This window comes from Macaca mulatta, chromosome 6, assembly GCF_049350105.2.
Source record: "Macaca mulatta isolate MMU2019108-1 chromosome 6, T2T-MMU8v2.0, whole genome shotgun sequence".
In the NCBI taxonomy this organism is placed as follows: Eukaryota; Metazoa; Chordata; class Mammalia; order Primates; family Cercopithecidae; genus Macaca; species Macaca mulatta.
Genome location: NC_133411.1, coordinates 146147930 through 146161822, shown reverse-complemented (window position 1 = coordinate 146161822; position 13893 = coordinate 146147930). Strand labels below are relative to the sequence as shown.

At 44.4% G+C, this 13893-nt stretch overlaps 1 protein-coding gene and 1 long non-coding RNA gene across 7 annotated transcripts in view; one reads left to right on the top strand and one right to left on the bottom strand.

Moving 5' to 3' along the window:
* Positions 1-13893, top strand: part of SPOCK1 (SPARC (osteonectin), cwcv and kazal like domains proteoglycan 1) — a 515462-nt gene that overhangs the window by 199399 nt on the left and 302170 nt on the right.
* LOC144341555 (uncharacterized) lies at positions 9161-13864 on the bottom strand. Its single transcript, XR_013418563.1, has 2 exons — positions 10948-13864; positions 9161-10071 (listed from the first exon to the last, which is right to left on the bottom strand). It is a non-coding gene; the product is annotated as an uncharacterized LOC144341555 (long non-coding RNA).

Genomic DNA, 13893 nt, shown 5'->3' with positions numbered 1-13893 from the left:
GCTAAAGTTTGAGATTTGAAGCTCTAGAGGGCATTGTCAGAATTTATTAAGGCATGTAGCCCATCCTAAAATGCTCAGATGATGCAAGCTACAGAATTGCAGAATATTAGTACTAATTGTGTATTGCTTTGGTGGATCACTTCCCTTCATCATGGTCCACTTGAGATTAAACTAATTTGTTGGGCTCTGTGAACTCCCCTGGAGATAGCATTTCATGTGCTCTAATAAAAGCTGCCAACATGTTATTTGTGCTTTCAAAATATTCCTGAAATAAATGGTGTTGTGTGTTGGTTTATTAGATTTATTTAAAGAAATAAGCCCAATACCCAATGGCCTACAATGTACCTCGAAAAAAAATTCAACAAACCAACCGCAGTGGCCACAGTTTTCTTAAAAGAATGTGCCAGATGGGCACTGGCCACAGGGGATTACTAGACCAAGAAGATAAACAAGATTAAAATGGAATTATTTCTCATTCCAAATCAGGATTTTCCGCCGTGTTTGCAGCAGCGACTCTGAGGGAAATGTGGCCTGCAAAGAGTTTACCGTCATGGTGCCAATTGTTTGTTTGTCCAGTGATAAATCAGTGGATTTATGGATTTAATTTCCTCTTATTGCCAACTCCCTTCCTATCTGAAGATACGAATTTAAAAGTTAGAGTGTGTATCTACAGGTAGTAAAATACCATTTTGTTCTTTCTCAGTGGCTGAATCCTGTATGGAATGAAAATCTGGTTAAAGATGCGTCAATGCATTACGCTGCAGAGATTCATGTGCAGGAGACTAGCTGGCTATGCACTAGTTCTGTCCTGGGAAGGGCTTCGTTCTAACAGTTGCTTTCTCTGGAAGGTGATGTGACTCAGTCTTTTCAGATCGCATCCACCCCCGTGGTGGCTGCCCCAGCATTTTGGTCTGGCTCCTCCAACTTTTTTTTTAACCATACCAGTGAATGGACAGCATAGGGTTTTCCTAGGAAACCAAGCTCCTTCCTTTTCTGGATGCTGAGCAACACTTTTAGGGGTTTAGCTTAGGGTAGTTCCCATTCGAAACTCTCCTCAAGGGTATTTAAAACTGTTCAGCTTCACCCCCCAGTAGTCTGCAGTTTCTTGCTTTGGAAAATGTTCCTCCCTCATACCTCATCTAGAGACCTCTACTGTGTTAGGATTCTCATGGTTACACATGAATGAAATTGAGTTCAGCGTGGCTTACATACAAAGCCAAGTTATTGTTCCTTGTAATTTGAAAGTTCATTGTTGGATTTCAGGCATGGCTGCATCCAGGCTTGCCCTCGCTTTCTCCTCTCTCTTGGCTGTAGCTCCTTTGGCACATTGGATTTATCCTCAGAGATGCTTTTATCACGTGACTGGGAAGATCTTCTCTGGCAGTTCCAAGCCAACCTCTTCCTGACAGGGCCATGTGGAGAGAGAACCCTTTCCCTCTGGCATCCACATGCAAACAGGAAGGATTTTTACCAAGCTGTGAAGGTCATGCATCCATTCCTTGATGCATTGCTGTGGCAAGGAGGGTGAGCTCACAGTGGCCAGCCTGGCTGGGGATGTGGTCAGCCATGCCTGGACCTTAGGTAAATGGTTTGCTTAGAAGAAGGGGGAAGCCTGTGGGACAGACAAAACAGGTCCTCTCTACCACTCCAGGCAGGGCATGTCCAAGCCTCCCATCAGCTTTCGTTTGCATGGGGTTCTCATAGCTCAGCTTACGCCTCTCCTTGCTGGAGGGAGCTTCGTTCTTATTTGCTGCATTTGGTTCTAGCGTGGGCCTATCAAGCAATCTTATAGGTGTGAACTCCTCTGCCCACACCTGACCTCGGTGATGGTGGCCTCCTGGAGTTGCCATGGAAACCCCACGATGTCAGGGCCTGTTCTGATTCTGGTTTGTAGGACCTGGGAGACCTTACTGACCTTTCAGGTGAAGGAGTTACACACTTGCAACCTGCCTGTGCCCCTCCCTGGCTGTGTGAAGTTAACTTTTCTGAGCCTCACATTTTTCATCTTTCAAATAGGGCCAGTAATCCTAGCTATATTAGAAGACTGTTGCGAGAATTAAGTCAAATTTGGGACAGAGAGCTTGCTTAGCCTGTTGCCTGGCATGTGGTCAGTGCCCATCCCTGGTGGCTCTGCTCCTCCAGTGTCCGTCTTCTCTCTTCCAGTGGCTGGCATGCATGCTTCTGCTGAGGCAGATGGATGGATTTCCTGTTCTAAAGATAGCTAGGTAGTTCAGGGAGGTGGTCAGTTGTGCTGTTAAGCATGTGGGCTCTGGATCAAGACTACCCAGGTGAATCTAGGCTCTGGCTTTTACCAGCTGTGTGTCCTCAGGCCAACCCCCAAATCTTCTGTGCTTAGTTACTTCACTTGAGAAATAAAATAGGGAGTAATGAGGATTACATCAATTGAGATGTTTTATGCACTTGGAATGATACCAGTACTTAGTACGTGATCGATATGTTAATTACTACTTGTGCCAATGCTAGGCTTCCCTTGCGCCTTTCTGGCTTTCCAGACCTGTCAGAGTTGAGACTAGACAGGAGCCCCACTTCTCCCTGACTGTGGGATGTACGCCTTCAGCAGTTCACCTGATATTAGGAAACCTGTCCATTCTGCCATGTGAAGGTTTCCCTGGAAATACCTTTTTCTGGCTCAGAGTATTTCTTTATTTACAACTAAGCAGTGGCCCATGTCAGTCATATCAAGACATCAGAATAGCCTGTTTCTGTTTCACTTATTTCTCAAACCTTTATTAAAGTGTGACATGCATGTGTGCAAAGTACATGAATAGAATTGACTTACCACAAAGTGAGTACACCCATGTAACCATCCCTGATTTCAAGACACAGAATATTACTGTTACTCCAAAAGCCTCGCTCATGCTCCCCTAATCGTATTCTCCTGACTCCTTTCACCTCCCTTCTTTCCAGAGGATCCTCTGTTGTAACTTTTCATCATATGTTAGTTTTGCCCTTTTTTGAACTTTATATAGACGGATAGATTAACTCACACAGTTTATATTTTTCTATGTCTGGCCTTTTGTCAATCATTGTTATGTAGGTAATATTATCTCTGGTAATGCATAGCAGTTTTTGTGTGTGTGTGTGTAAAATTCCATTATGTGAACATACCACAATGTCCATTGGATTAATACTCCTGGTGGATATTTGAGTTTTTTCAAGTGAGGGTTGACTATTTCTGTTTATGAACGTTCCTGAACATTGAGGTCCTTTTGTGTTCCTGTACTCATTTCCACTGGGTAAAATCCTAGGGTTGGAGTTGCTGGACTGTGAGGTTCATGTGTTTATCTTCAGCTCCTATTGCCAAACAGTTTTCTGAAGCAGCTGTACCACTTTAGTGCTGCCCTCCTGCCAGCAGTGTGCAGGAGTTCCAGTTGCTCCATATCTTTTCTTATGCTCGGTATGGCCATTATCTTTTAGTTTTTAGGCATTCTGGTATATTTTGGCCTATGGGTATCCTATTTTGTAAAGTACCTATTCCTACCTCCTGTGTCTTATTTTTAATTGGATTATCTGTCTTTTTCTTATTGATTCGTGTAAGTTCTATATGCAAGTCATTTTTTTTTTTTTTTTTTTTTTTGAGATGGAGTCTCGCTCTGTTGCCTAGGCTGGAAGGCAGTGGCTCGATCTTGGCTCACTGCAAGCTCCGCTTCCCCGGGTTCACACCATTCTCCTGCCTCAGCCTCCCGAGTAGCTGGGACTACAGGCGCCCACCACCACGCCCGGCTAATTTTTTTTGTATTTTTTAGTGGAGACGGGATTTTACCATGTTAGCCAGGATGGTCTTGATCTCCTAACCTCGTGATCTGCCAGTCTTAGCCTCCCAAAGTGCCAGGATTACAGGTGTGAGCCACCGCACCCAGCCTGTTGGTTTTAAATGATGCAAGTATCTTCTCTCTCACAATGTGGCTTGACTTTTCACTCTCTTTTTGGTGTTTTTTTGAGGTGGGAGATGCTTTATGAATTTTATTCTTTGCATGCTCATTCCCTTACACATTTTAAAGCAAGATCTGCGAAAATGTGGTTTTCTTCCTCTTGTTGAGCAGGATATACAGCTCTACATGGCATTGTTCTAGCTTCAACCAACACTTCTCTAGCTGGGAAACTTGTCTTTTGCCCCTGAATTGCTGCTGCTTTATGATAAAAAATAACCACTTTCTCTCACCTTTGCCTCTGGCTTACATGTTAGACCTCTTTTTAAAAGACTCTAAGTCACTGACTTGTTGGACCATATTTTAGATGATGGAACCAGATGTGCCGTGTTTTAAAGAAAAGCAACAAGCCAATTGAGTATTTCCTTTAACCATTTTCCCCTAAAAATGGTTATATGATGAGCAGGCCTTGGAAAGAAAAAAAGGAGGTAAGGGTTAAAATACATATAATTTATAGTCATTTATTAAACAATAGTATTACTTGTAATGAGCATTCATCAATCCTTTAGCTAAGCACATGACATGGAGAAACTCATTGTGACTTGGTAAACTCTATGAAGCTTGCCTCATAATAACCTCATTTCATAGATTGGATAAGTGAGGTTCAGTTTCTAAGGTTACGTAGTCCATAATCTTGTTGAAGCCAAGACTCAAGCTAGGTTCTGTTGGACCCCATAGCTCAGTACTCTACTGCACTGCTCTGCTGGTGAGGATGTATCCTTGCTTTTTGCAGTTTGCATTAAGCTAATCAAACCACATTTCAAGCTTTCTGCTATGAATAGTTTGGTACTGAGGAAAAATTGGGCAGCTTCTCCTTCCCCAGTTCTCTATCACAGAAATAAGTCAATGAAGTCAACTGTCATCTTAGTGGCTTTTCAAGTTGTTTACTAAAACATCATTCCAGGTGGCATTGTGTCCTATTCCCCTGGTACAGTTAGGAGAGCCTGGAGGTTCTGGATAAACCATGAGGGACTTCGATAACCTGGCTTAGAATTCTGTATGTAAAAATCATTGTGAGTCCAGATTTTCCATCTAAATGTAGCCTGGTGTCCAGGCTTGGCAGCAAATGACTGCCAGGTCTCAGGAGATGCTAGTGATTTGATTCTCTGGCTGCTTCTGGACCCTCTCTGTATTCATTGGTTAAAGACCCTGGCTTTATACCCCACTGGCCAATTGTTCACAAGTAAGAGGGATTCAAAGTAGAGAGTGAGAACTGGCTGTGACTGGGAAGATAGGGCCTTTAGAAGGGGAAGCATTGTGTAGGATTCAGGACACTGTGCTGGTCTTTCTGTGTTGTGGGCAGCTTATTGTCGAGATCTGGGACACAGTCAGGATTGGGTATGTCCAAGGGTTCCAAGTCTCTTAGGTTCTTGGCTTATGTTTGGAAAGGAGTAATAGGTATGCTGCCATTAGTTGTTCTTTCAAAAGTCAGTAGCAGTGTGCACTGAGCCACAGACTTTACCAAAATTGAGATAGAAGCTGCCTTTACATTGTGGAGTTGTGTGCATCGAAGGAGAAAATCACACAGAAGCTGAGGACTGCGCCTGGCTCCCTGTTGCTGAGTGAAGCACCATCAATGCTCTTGGGACCGTAACAGTGGTGAAGTTAAGTCTCTCTGGGATTGTTACAGCTCACTTATTTGTCATTTGGAGGGAACTCTTGCTGCTTCCCTTCTCTCTTTAACCAGAGGGTCTTTTCTTATTGTGCTTCTTCTTGATTATTGATTACCTCTTGCAATGGGACTTCCCTTTGCATTTAACTAGAAAATAGTATTTTCTCAATTTTATGGCTTGTGACTTCTACCCGCCCATTGCTTCTCTCCCCATGTAGGTACTGCCTAAAGCACAAACAGCTGTTTTCTGGGTAATTTTCCACATTGCATTTAGCAGTAGTGAAGGGCTCTGGGAATGATTGCCCTAGCCTGAACCAGCCGTCCATAGACACAACTACAATGGCAGCATAAAGATTGGCTGTTTAGGGAGTTCAGAGCTTAGTAATTGCGGGGAGCAATTTGCTTTCTCTCTTCACTAGTGTCTGTCTAGAGACCATTGCAGAAACTTTTAGAGACATCTGAGAAAATCTTGTCCTTGAAGTTGGAGATTAAAAATGGAAAGTGTAGTTTCTTCCATTTGTTAACTAGTCCCTATCAATTTCACTAAATTTTTGCCCTCTGCAATCTCAGGGAGATGATTCTGAGTATATTTTTTTCCAGTTGGGTAGGATGGGGGAGAACAGAAGCCTCAAGGGTGCTTAAGGACCCTTTCCCAGCACTGTCACTACAAGGAAGTCTCATCGAGTCCTGAGGCAGGAGCATACCTCTGTGTGGAGGCGCTTCTGGCAGTGTTTGGTTTAGTTTGCCTCCTGCAAGTTATGACCAGAAGGTCTGAGTCCAGGAGGAAAGGCATGATGAGCAGGACATACGGTCGGTCTTGGGACTGGACCCCGGCTGTCTTCTGACAGGGAGCTTTAGGGCAGAAACAATTTGCACCATGGCAGCCAAGTGGGGACTTGTATGTCCCTATAATGCTTGGGTGATGACCTTGGAGGCCGTGGTCTGAAGAACTGTGGGCTGGGAGCCTGCAGGACCAGCTGAAGAGCAGTGTGACCCTGGATGCTGCCTATTTTTCTTCCAGGTTCACAGTGTATTTTTGTTAAGGATGGCACTTGTAGAATATAAACATCAAGAAATTAGGGAAATTCTTCAGCACCTCCTGTCGCCTTTTAGTAAGCTCTTGTAAAGTGATCACTAAGAGAGCCAATAATTGTTGAACTGAATAGAATTTGTGTAACTCTTCCTTTAAAGTACCTATTTTCCACTGTTGTCTTTTGAGATAATGACGTATGTTAATTCATACTGTGCGTGAAACAGTGGTCTGTTTGTCTTCTTACTGGAAAATTCTATCCTAAGGTTGTTGGGGGGGGGGGGGGGACTTGGTTCTCTTTGTGGCCGAGACTTGGTACTTGGGTCCCTGTCACTGGCTTCACCCACCACTCACCTGCTCTGCGATTTGATACACTCAGACTCTATTCTATCTCCCTTTGCTGTTCTAGGCTGCAGTTTCCCCTGGATTTTGGTGAGGCTGGTCCTCCCTCATTCTGCCTCCCTGGGAGGTACACTAACAGGGCTGCTGCAGCCACCATGGCCCTAGTAAGAAATAGAAGGAAGGGCCCCTCTGGGTGAGTGCAGACCTGCTCCAGGGTGCTTGGTTACTGTGTGCAGTGCAGATGGAATTTCAGCCTTCGTTAGTTTCCTGACCTGGCATTCTTGTGCAGTGAGTGACCTATACAACCATCCATGGCAGCCCTGTGGACTCAGGGCAAGGGCAACACATAGATGTTCAAGAAACATTCGTTCCCTACATCCCTTCTTACTCATAGTATAAATTCACTCTTCTGAGAAGAGAATTGCCAAATTTAGAATGTTTTTGAGGCCATGTGATATAGTGGGAAGTGTCTGACCTTTAAAAACGAATGGACCTAGATTTAGATCCCGCCTGGCTTTGTACTTTGACACTTAGCCAAGTGTGTGAACTCAAGCAGGTTCCCTAACATCTCTGCACCTCATTGCCTTTATCTTTAAAATGGTAAAAACAGCATCGGCCACCTAGGGTGGTGAAGAACATTAAGAGATGTAGTCTATTTAGAGCAGGATGGACAAACTCAGCCTACAGCCTGCTCCAGCTGAGACCATCTTGTTTAGAATGATTTTTAAAGGAGGGGTTAAAAAGAAGACGAATGTGTGACAGGGTCTGTATATGGCCTGCAAAACCTAAACTATTTACTATTTGGCCCTTTATAGAAAAAAAAAAAAAGCATTGTGCTGACCCCCACTTTGGAGGGTGAGCCCTGCCTGGCACAGAGTAGTGGCTCTGCATGTGGTATTCTCCCCTCTTACACATATCTCCCTAGGGCTCTTCCATGCCTGAAGAACTGGTGCAAAGGCTTCCATTACCAAGATCACACACAAAGGTCAAAGCGAGCCTGAAATGCAGAGCTATTCAAAATGGAATGCCACGGCTGCCCCTGTTTCGTGTCTTTTTCCTATCTTTAAGTGGAAACCTCACTGAGGACCTTCTGTGCTCATAGTTACCACAGATGTGAGTGGCTCTTGATAATTTCTAATAAATAACTATGTTTAAGCTGAATATGAGTGGGCCATTTTTCTGATGGTCTTTAAACTGGTTATTTATTTTCTTGGAGAAATATAACCCAAAATGGTTTGGTAATGAACTGCTGCTGCTGTTAGGGGACTTATTCACATTATGGTGAGGGAGATTTATGTTCCCAGGTAGATTTTAGCTGTGAAAGATTCAGGAATAATGTGGTCCTCTAAAGAGCAGAGAGACAATGTTAATAAGCGCAAAAGGTCTGTGTTGCTGTGGTTGAGCATGTGTTCATAATTTATTTAATATTTTCTCCAGTTCTGTCATCAGGTATAATCATTGTGTGGAAGAAGAATGCAAAGACCAGCAGGAAGGCAAGCAATGACCAAAATCAAATTTGCATCTAATTTTAGTGAAGCAGGCCCCAGGTTTCTTAACGTGTGTGTGTCTGCCAGTAACCTGCTTGGCTGTTGGGTCCGATCTGTGCTTGTGCTGCTGCTGGGGACAGAGGCAGTTTAGTCTGGGGCAATTCACATATCGGACTGTAGGCTGATGCACATTAGCGAGTTGGTCTCCATACATTGAAAACTGGCCCTCCCCGGAACCTGTGTAAACAAATGCTGTATCAGCAAGACTCCTGCTTTATCCTCTGCCCACTGCCCATCTCTACCCAGGAGCCATGCAGAGGTCCAGTGTCATAGCGAGGTTGGCGTGGGGCCAGCTGTTCCATCATCCTGTAGTTCCCAGAACTTCCCTTAAGTTACAGAACTTGCCACTTCTTTGAACCTACCCCTCCTTTCTCAAAGAGGAATCATTTGCACACAGGTGTTAGTGAGCCCAGTGGAATTCACTAAATATTTTGGGAGGACACTTAAGAACTAGCAGAGACCAGGCACAGTGGCTCAGGCCTGTAATTCAGCACTATGGGAGGCCAAGGTGGGCAGATCACTTGAGGTCAGGAGGTTGAGACCAGCCTGGCCAACACAGTGAAACCCTGTCTCCACCAAAAAATACAAAATTAGCCAGGTGTGGTGATGTGTACCTGTAGTCCCAGCTACTTAGGAGGCTGAGATGGGTCTTAACCTTATACACTCCACAACAGACACTCTCAAAATTTGTAATTAAACGTGTATTTTCTCCTTTCATGAGGTCACTCCGCCACCTGAGGGCCCTTTCCATTGACTGGCTTTCTCCTGATCTGACTGTAGTGCAGAGCCAGGCCCAGCACCTTCCTCGTCCTTCCGTCCCCTTTCTTCCAGATGTCTCTTAGGATTTCAGTTCTTCTTCCCTCTCTACTCCCTGTGTTCGCTCATATTTCGGCACAGAAAGCTCAGTTTCCCTGGGCTTTATCAAGGGTGGTCCTTTTCCTTCAAAAGGATGTTAGTTGCCAAGAGGAGTCATAATTTCTCCATGTAGCAGCTTTTATTCAACTAATACCTGTTCTGAGTCTCTGCTAGTTGCATGAGTCTGAGTTGGGTGCAGCAGAGTTCACCCTTTGGGAGCTGATAGTCTAGAACTTGGTGGAACCTGTAGCCAATTTGGGGTGGTAGGCTATCGTGGTGCACAGAAGGAGCAGTTGGACAGAGCCAGATTTGAATGCTGGCTCTTGTGTTTCCTGCCTTGTGTCACCTGGAACAGGTTATGTAACTGAGCCATAGTTTCCTCAGCTGCAAAATGTAGAGGCCACCACTATGCTTGCAAAGTCATTGTGATGATATTGTGGAATAATCTATGTAAAGCGCAGAGCGTGGTGCTTGGCAGGCCATGGATGCTCAGTAAACATTCATTTGCTTCCCATTGTAGGTGGAACACAGGCTCAAGTTGCAGTTTCTTGATTTCCCCTTAGAAAATGGCAAGGTACCATTACCTCCCCTAGGACTTTGGTCCTTGCTCTGCTGCCCACTGGGTCTATTTCAGGTCTGTAGTAGAAAATATTTTCACATTGACTATGCTCGTTTTCTTGGTCACTGTCTCTTCCTTGAATGCTATTTGCAGAATATTTTCATTCCCTTTTACCTCTACACTAGTTCTTTTTGTTTTGTTTTGTTTTGTTTTTGAGACAGCGTTTTACTCTGTCACCCAGACTGGAGTGCAGTGGCATGATCTCGGCTCACTTCAACCTCCACCTCCTGGGTTCAAGTGGTTCTCCTGTCTCAGCCTCCCAAGAAGCTGGGACTACGGGTGCACATCACCACACCTGGCTAATTTTTGTATTTTTTGGTAGAGACAGGGTTTCACTGTGTTGGCCAGGCTGGTCTCAATCTCCTGGCCTCAAGTGATCTGCCCACCTCGGCCTGCTGGAATTACAGGCCTGAGCTACCACGCCGGGTCTCTGCTAGTTCATAAGTGTCTCACCTTTCATCCTTTCCTGACTGAGGCTGACAGGCATGCCATAAATTCAGGATGCAGACACTCTGGTAGAAGTTTGTCACTTTAGGCTTGGATCCCTCGTAACATGTGAGTGATCTGGGAGCTGTTATAGTCTCTTTATCGGATTCTGAGGAAGGATCCAGGAGCAAGTGTTGAGGAGCAAAGGTAGGGAAGAAGATCATGAGGACACAGAAGCCCCACTGCGAGGTAGAGGTAAAGCAGGTAGAGTCTCCAAGGATAAGCCTTACCCTAATCAAAGATACCCACTTGGGGGCCAGGTGTGATGGCTCATGTCTGTAATCCCAGCACTCTGGGAGGCTGAGGCGGGTGGATCATGAGGTCAGGAGATCAAGACCATCCTGGCTAACATGGTGAAACCCCGTCTCTACTAAACACACACACACACACACAAATTAGCTGAGCGTGGTGGCGGGCGCCTGTAGTCCCAGCTACTCAGGAGGCTGAGGCAGGAGAATGGCATGAACCTGGGAGGTGGAGCTTGCAGTGAGCCAAGATTGTGCCACTGCACTCCAGCCTGGGTGACAGAGTGATTCCATCTAAAAAAAAAAAAAGGTACCCACCCACTTGGAGGGAGCCCCGTCCCCAAGGAAATGTGGCAGGTGCCTCAGTGGATCAGATTTAACATGAGGAACTGAGCCTCACATCCTTACCTGAGGGCATCCCAGCCTGTGCCCCTGTAGATGCCCACATCTGCACTGCACACTTGCAGTTGGATTGTGAAGTGGCTTTTTCATGAGTTCTGTATCTATCCAGAGCGTAAAAGGTCTACGCACCTAATGCATCTGCAGTCAGTTCTTGGCACTTTTCTGGGCAGCTTTAGTCAAATGGGAACCCTTGGGATTTTAGAGCCCACTTCAGAGAGGAGCTGGAGTCTAGTGCAGTATTTCTGGGTTTTCTCCTTTGGTGCTTGGTCTGGCACTAGGCACTGCTGAGTCAAAAGTGGATGATACCATAGCCTCTGAGGAGGCCGAGTCTCTCCATGGCTGAGTCTCCTCCATGGGAGGAAGAAACTAGAGATTTCCTCTGGCCCAAATGATGTTGGGGAGTCCCAGCATCATTTGGAAGCTAAAGAAGGGACTTTTAATGGCTGACTTAGAACCTGGCAGCTTTTCTCCAAACAAACATTTCTGTTTGCATTATCACCTTATTATGAAGGCATCACCTCCTTCCTGCTGGGTCTGTTCCCACTGATAGCAGGAGTGTGGGCCCATCAGGAGCTGATGTAGACGTTCCCAGGCAGGACGCCTGCAGACAGCTGGATGGACTGCAGTGGCAGTCAATAGATAATGAGAAATCCATCACACATGCATGTTTGCTTGCAGCTCCGAGCCACATGTGTTAAGCTGTGAGTAATGTGATTACTTAAGTGGCATTTTATTTACACTTTTGCACAGAGCAGTGGCTGCCGCTTTTCCAATGCAGCTATCACCCAGATTTGATTTTTAAAAATCTCCTCAGAGTCGTAATGGCAGTATCACAAATATACTAATCCAGAGGAAACTGATGGTAAAGTTTGAAAACTCTGTTATCAGCTTAAGACAGAGGATATACTGGGGTCAACTACAAAATATAGTCACCATTTCTTGGTGCATCCTATGTGCTGGGTGTTTGGCATATAAGTCTCAAATAATCCTCCCGTTAACCCCGACAGAGGAGGCACCATTGCCTTCGTTTTCAGATGAGGAAACTGAAGCCTAGGAAGGTTAAATGTTTGTCCAGAGTCACTTAGGCAATGGCAATAGAAACATCAAGAAAAGTTACCAGTTAAAAAACTGCCATAGCTGTTTATATATTTCATGTTTTAGACCAGGAAGCAGAACTGTTGATTTTAGCTCCAGGCTGGGCTGAGAGCTGAGTTTTGTAAACAGAGGTGTGAGAAACGGACATCCGAGGCTGTGATGGGCAGCTCGACAATAACCCACACAGCGCTGTTCCCAAATAATGCCAGCAGGCAGCCCTGACAAGGTGCCTTCAGTTCTAGCTGTGACTTGTGTGTCTCGCTGATAAATTAGATGAGAGAGCTCAGCCCCGAATGCTTGAATAAATCGAACCACAATTTGGATATTTTGTAGGAGCTGTCACTGCCTTGTGGGTAAACATGATTTCTGGGGCTTTCTCCTGCATATTTCTGGCATGGGCCATGGGCTATGTGTTGGTGGGTGAGCTGAAGGTCACTCCTTGCTTATTTCAGATCTTTCATTTCTTAATAGGGTAGCAGAAATGCCAGGACAAAAGAAATAAATGAATGGGTGACACTATTTGCCATCCCAGAAACAGGCTAATTATAAGGGTTTGTGGTTCTATTCAGCTGCCTGGAAACATTCCTGGACTTTATCCATGATCATGGCCCAAGAAACTCTTCATTTTTACTTCTCACGTCTGGGATGTAGATACTTTTCTCAGAGTCTATGCCACTGGTGTACATGGACTTTATACTGCAGATTTTAGTGCTGTGTGAATTCATGTAAAAATGATTTTACTTTTCTGGGGTACAGTTTCCCAGATTATAATGTTAGGGTGATGCTGTCTTCCTTATACCTACTCCAGAGGACTTTAAATGAATGAGTCAATGATTGAAATAATAAATAAATGAATGAATATATAGACAATATATGAATTTAAGAAGTAATCCGTGTTTTAAGTGAAAAGTAGTAAAGTAGAAACAGGAAGAAACCCTTCATTTTCCCATAACCATTGTTACCATTTTGATTTTTCTCTAATCCTTTTCTGTATTCCCTTCTCTTCTTCTTACAGTGGATCACGGGCACTAGGTAAGGATGGTTGAGGCTTCCAGCACGTTGGTGGAGGTGGCTGTTCTTCCTTTGCAGGCCTCTGAGCCCTGGGAGGAGGGGATTGGTGCACTGGGGCTGTGTTTATGAGGTGGATGAAGTAATCACTGTGGCATCTTTAGCCTTCTTTCTTATTGTTTTTCTGTTTTCTTCTGATGTCTTCCTATGTAACTTTCCCCTAAGAGTCTTCAACTTGCAAGAGAACATAATTTTGCCAAAGGATTTGGTCTTGGTAATTTGTTCAAGAGATTCTGTTTTAGTAGTTCTGGGCATCATGAGAAAAATCCGACTGGAATCTTTCTTTAATATTCATAAGTTATTTAACAGGAAAGGGGTTTTTAAAGATCTAGGACATCATTACTGTTTGTGTTCGTGTTAGGTCCTTACAATTTGGAAGCAAAAATGAAAAGAAAAGCAAAAGCAGCTTATTGCTTCAGTCTGCCTTGAATTCTTTCAGTGCATTCCAGTCCTTGCGAGTCTGAAAATTGCTCCTACTTTATTTACACAGAGCTTTTCGGCATATTTGATTTATCATTTGACATGTTTAGAATCACAGAATGTTAGGACTGGAAGGGACTTGCAATGTTATTAACATTCCTATTGTTTCTCCAAATAATAAATGAAAAGAAAACATGAAAGTATTCCATGGTTTCTGCCAGC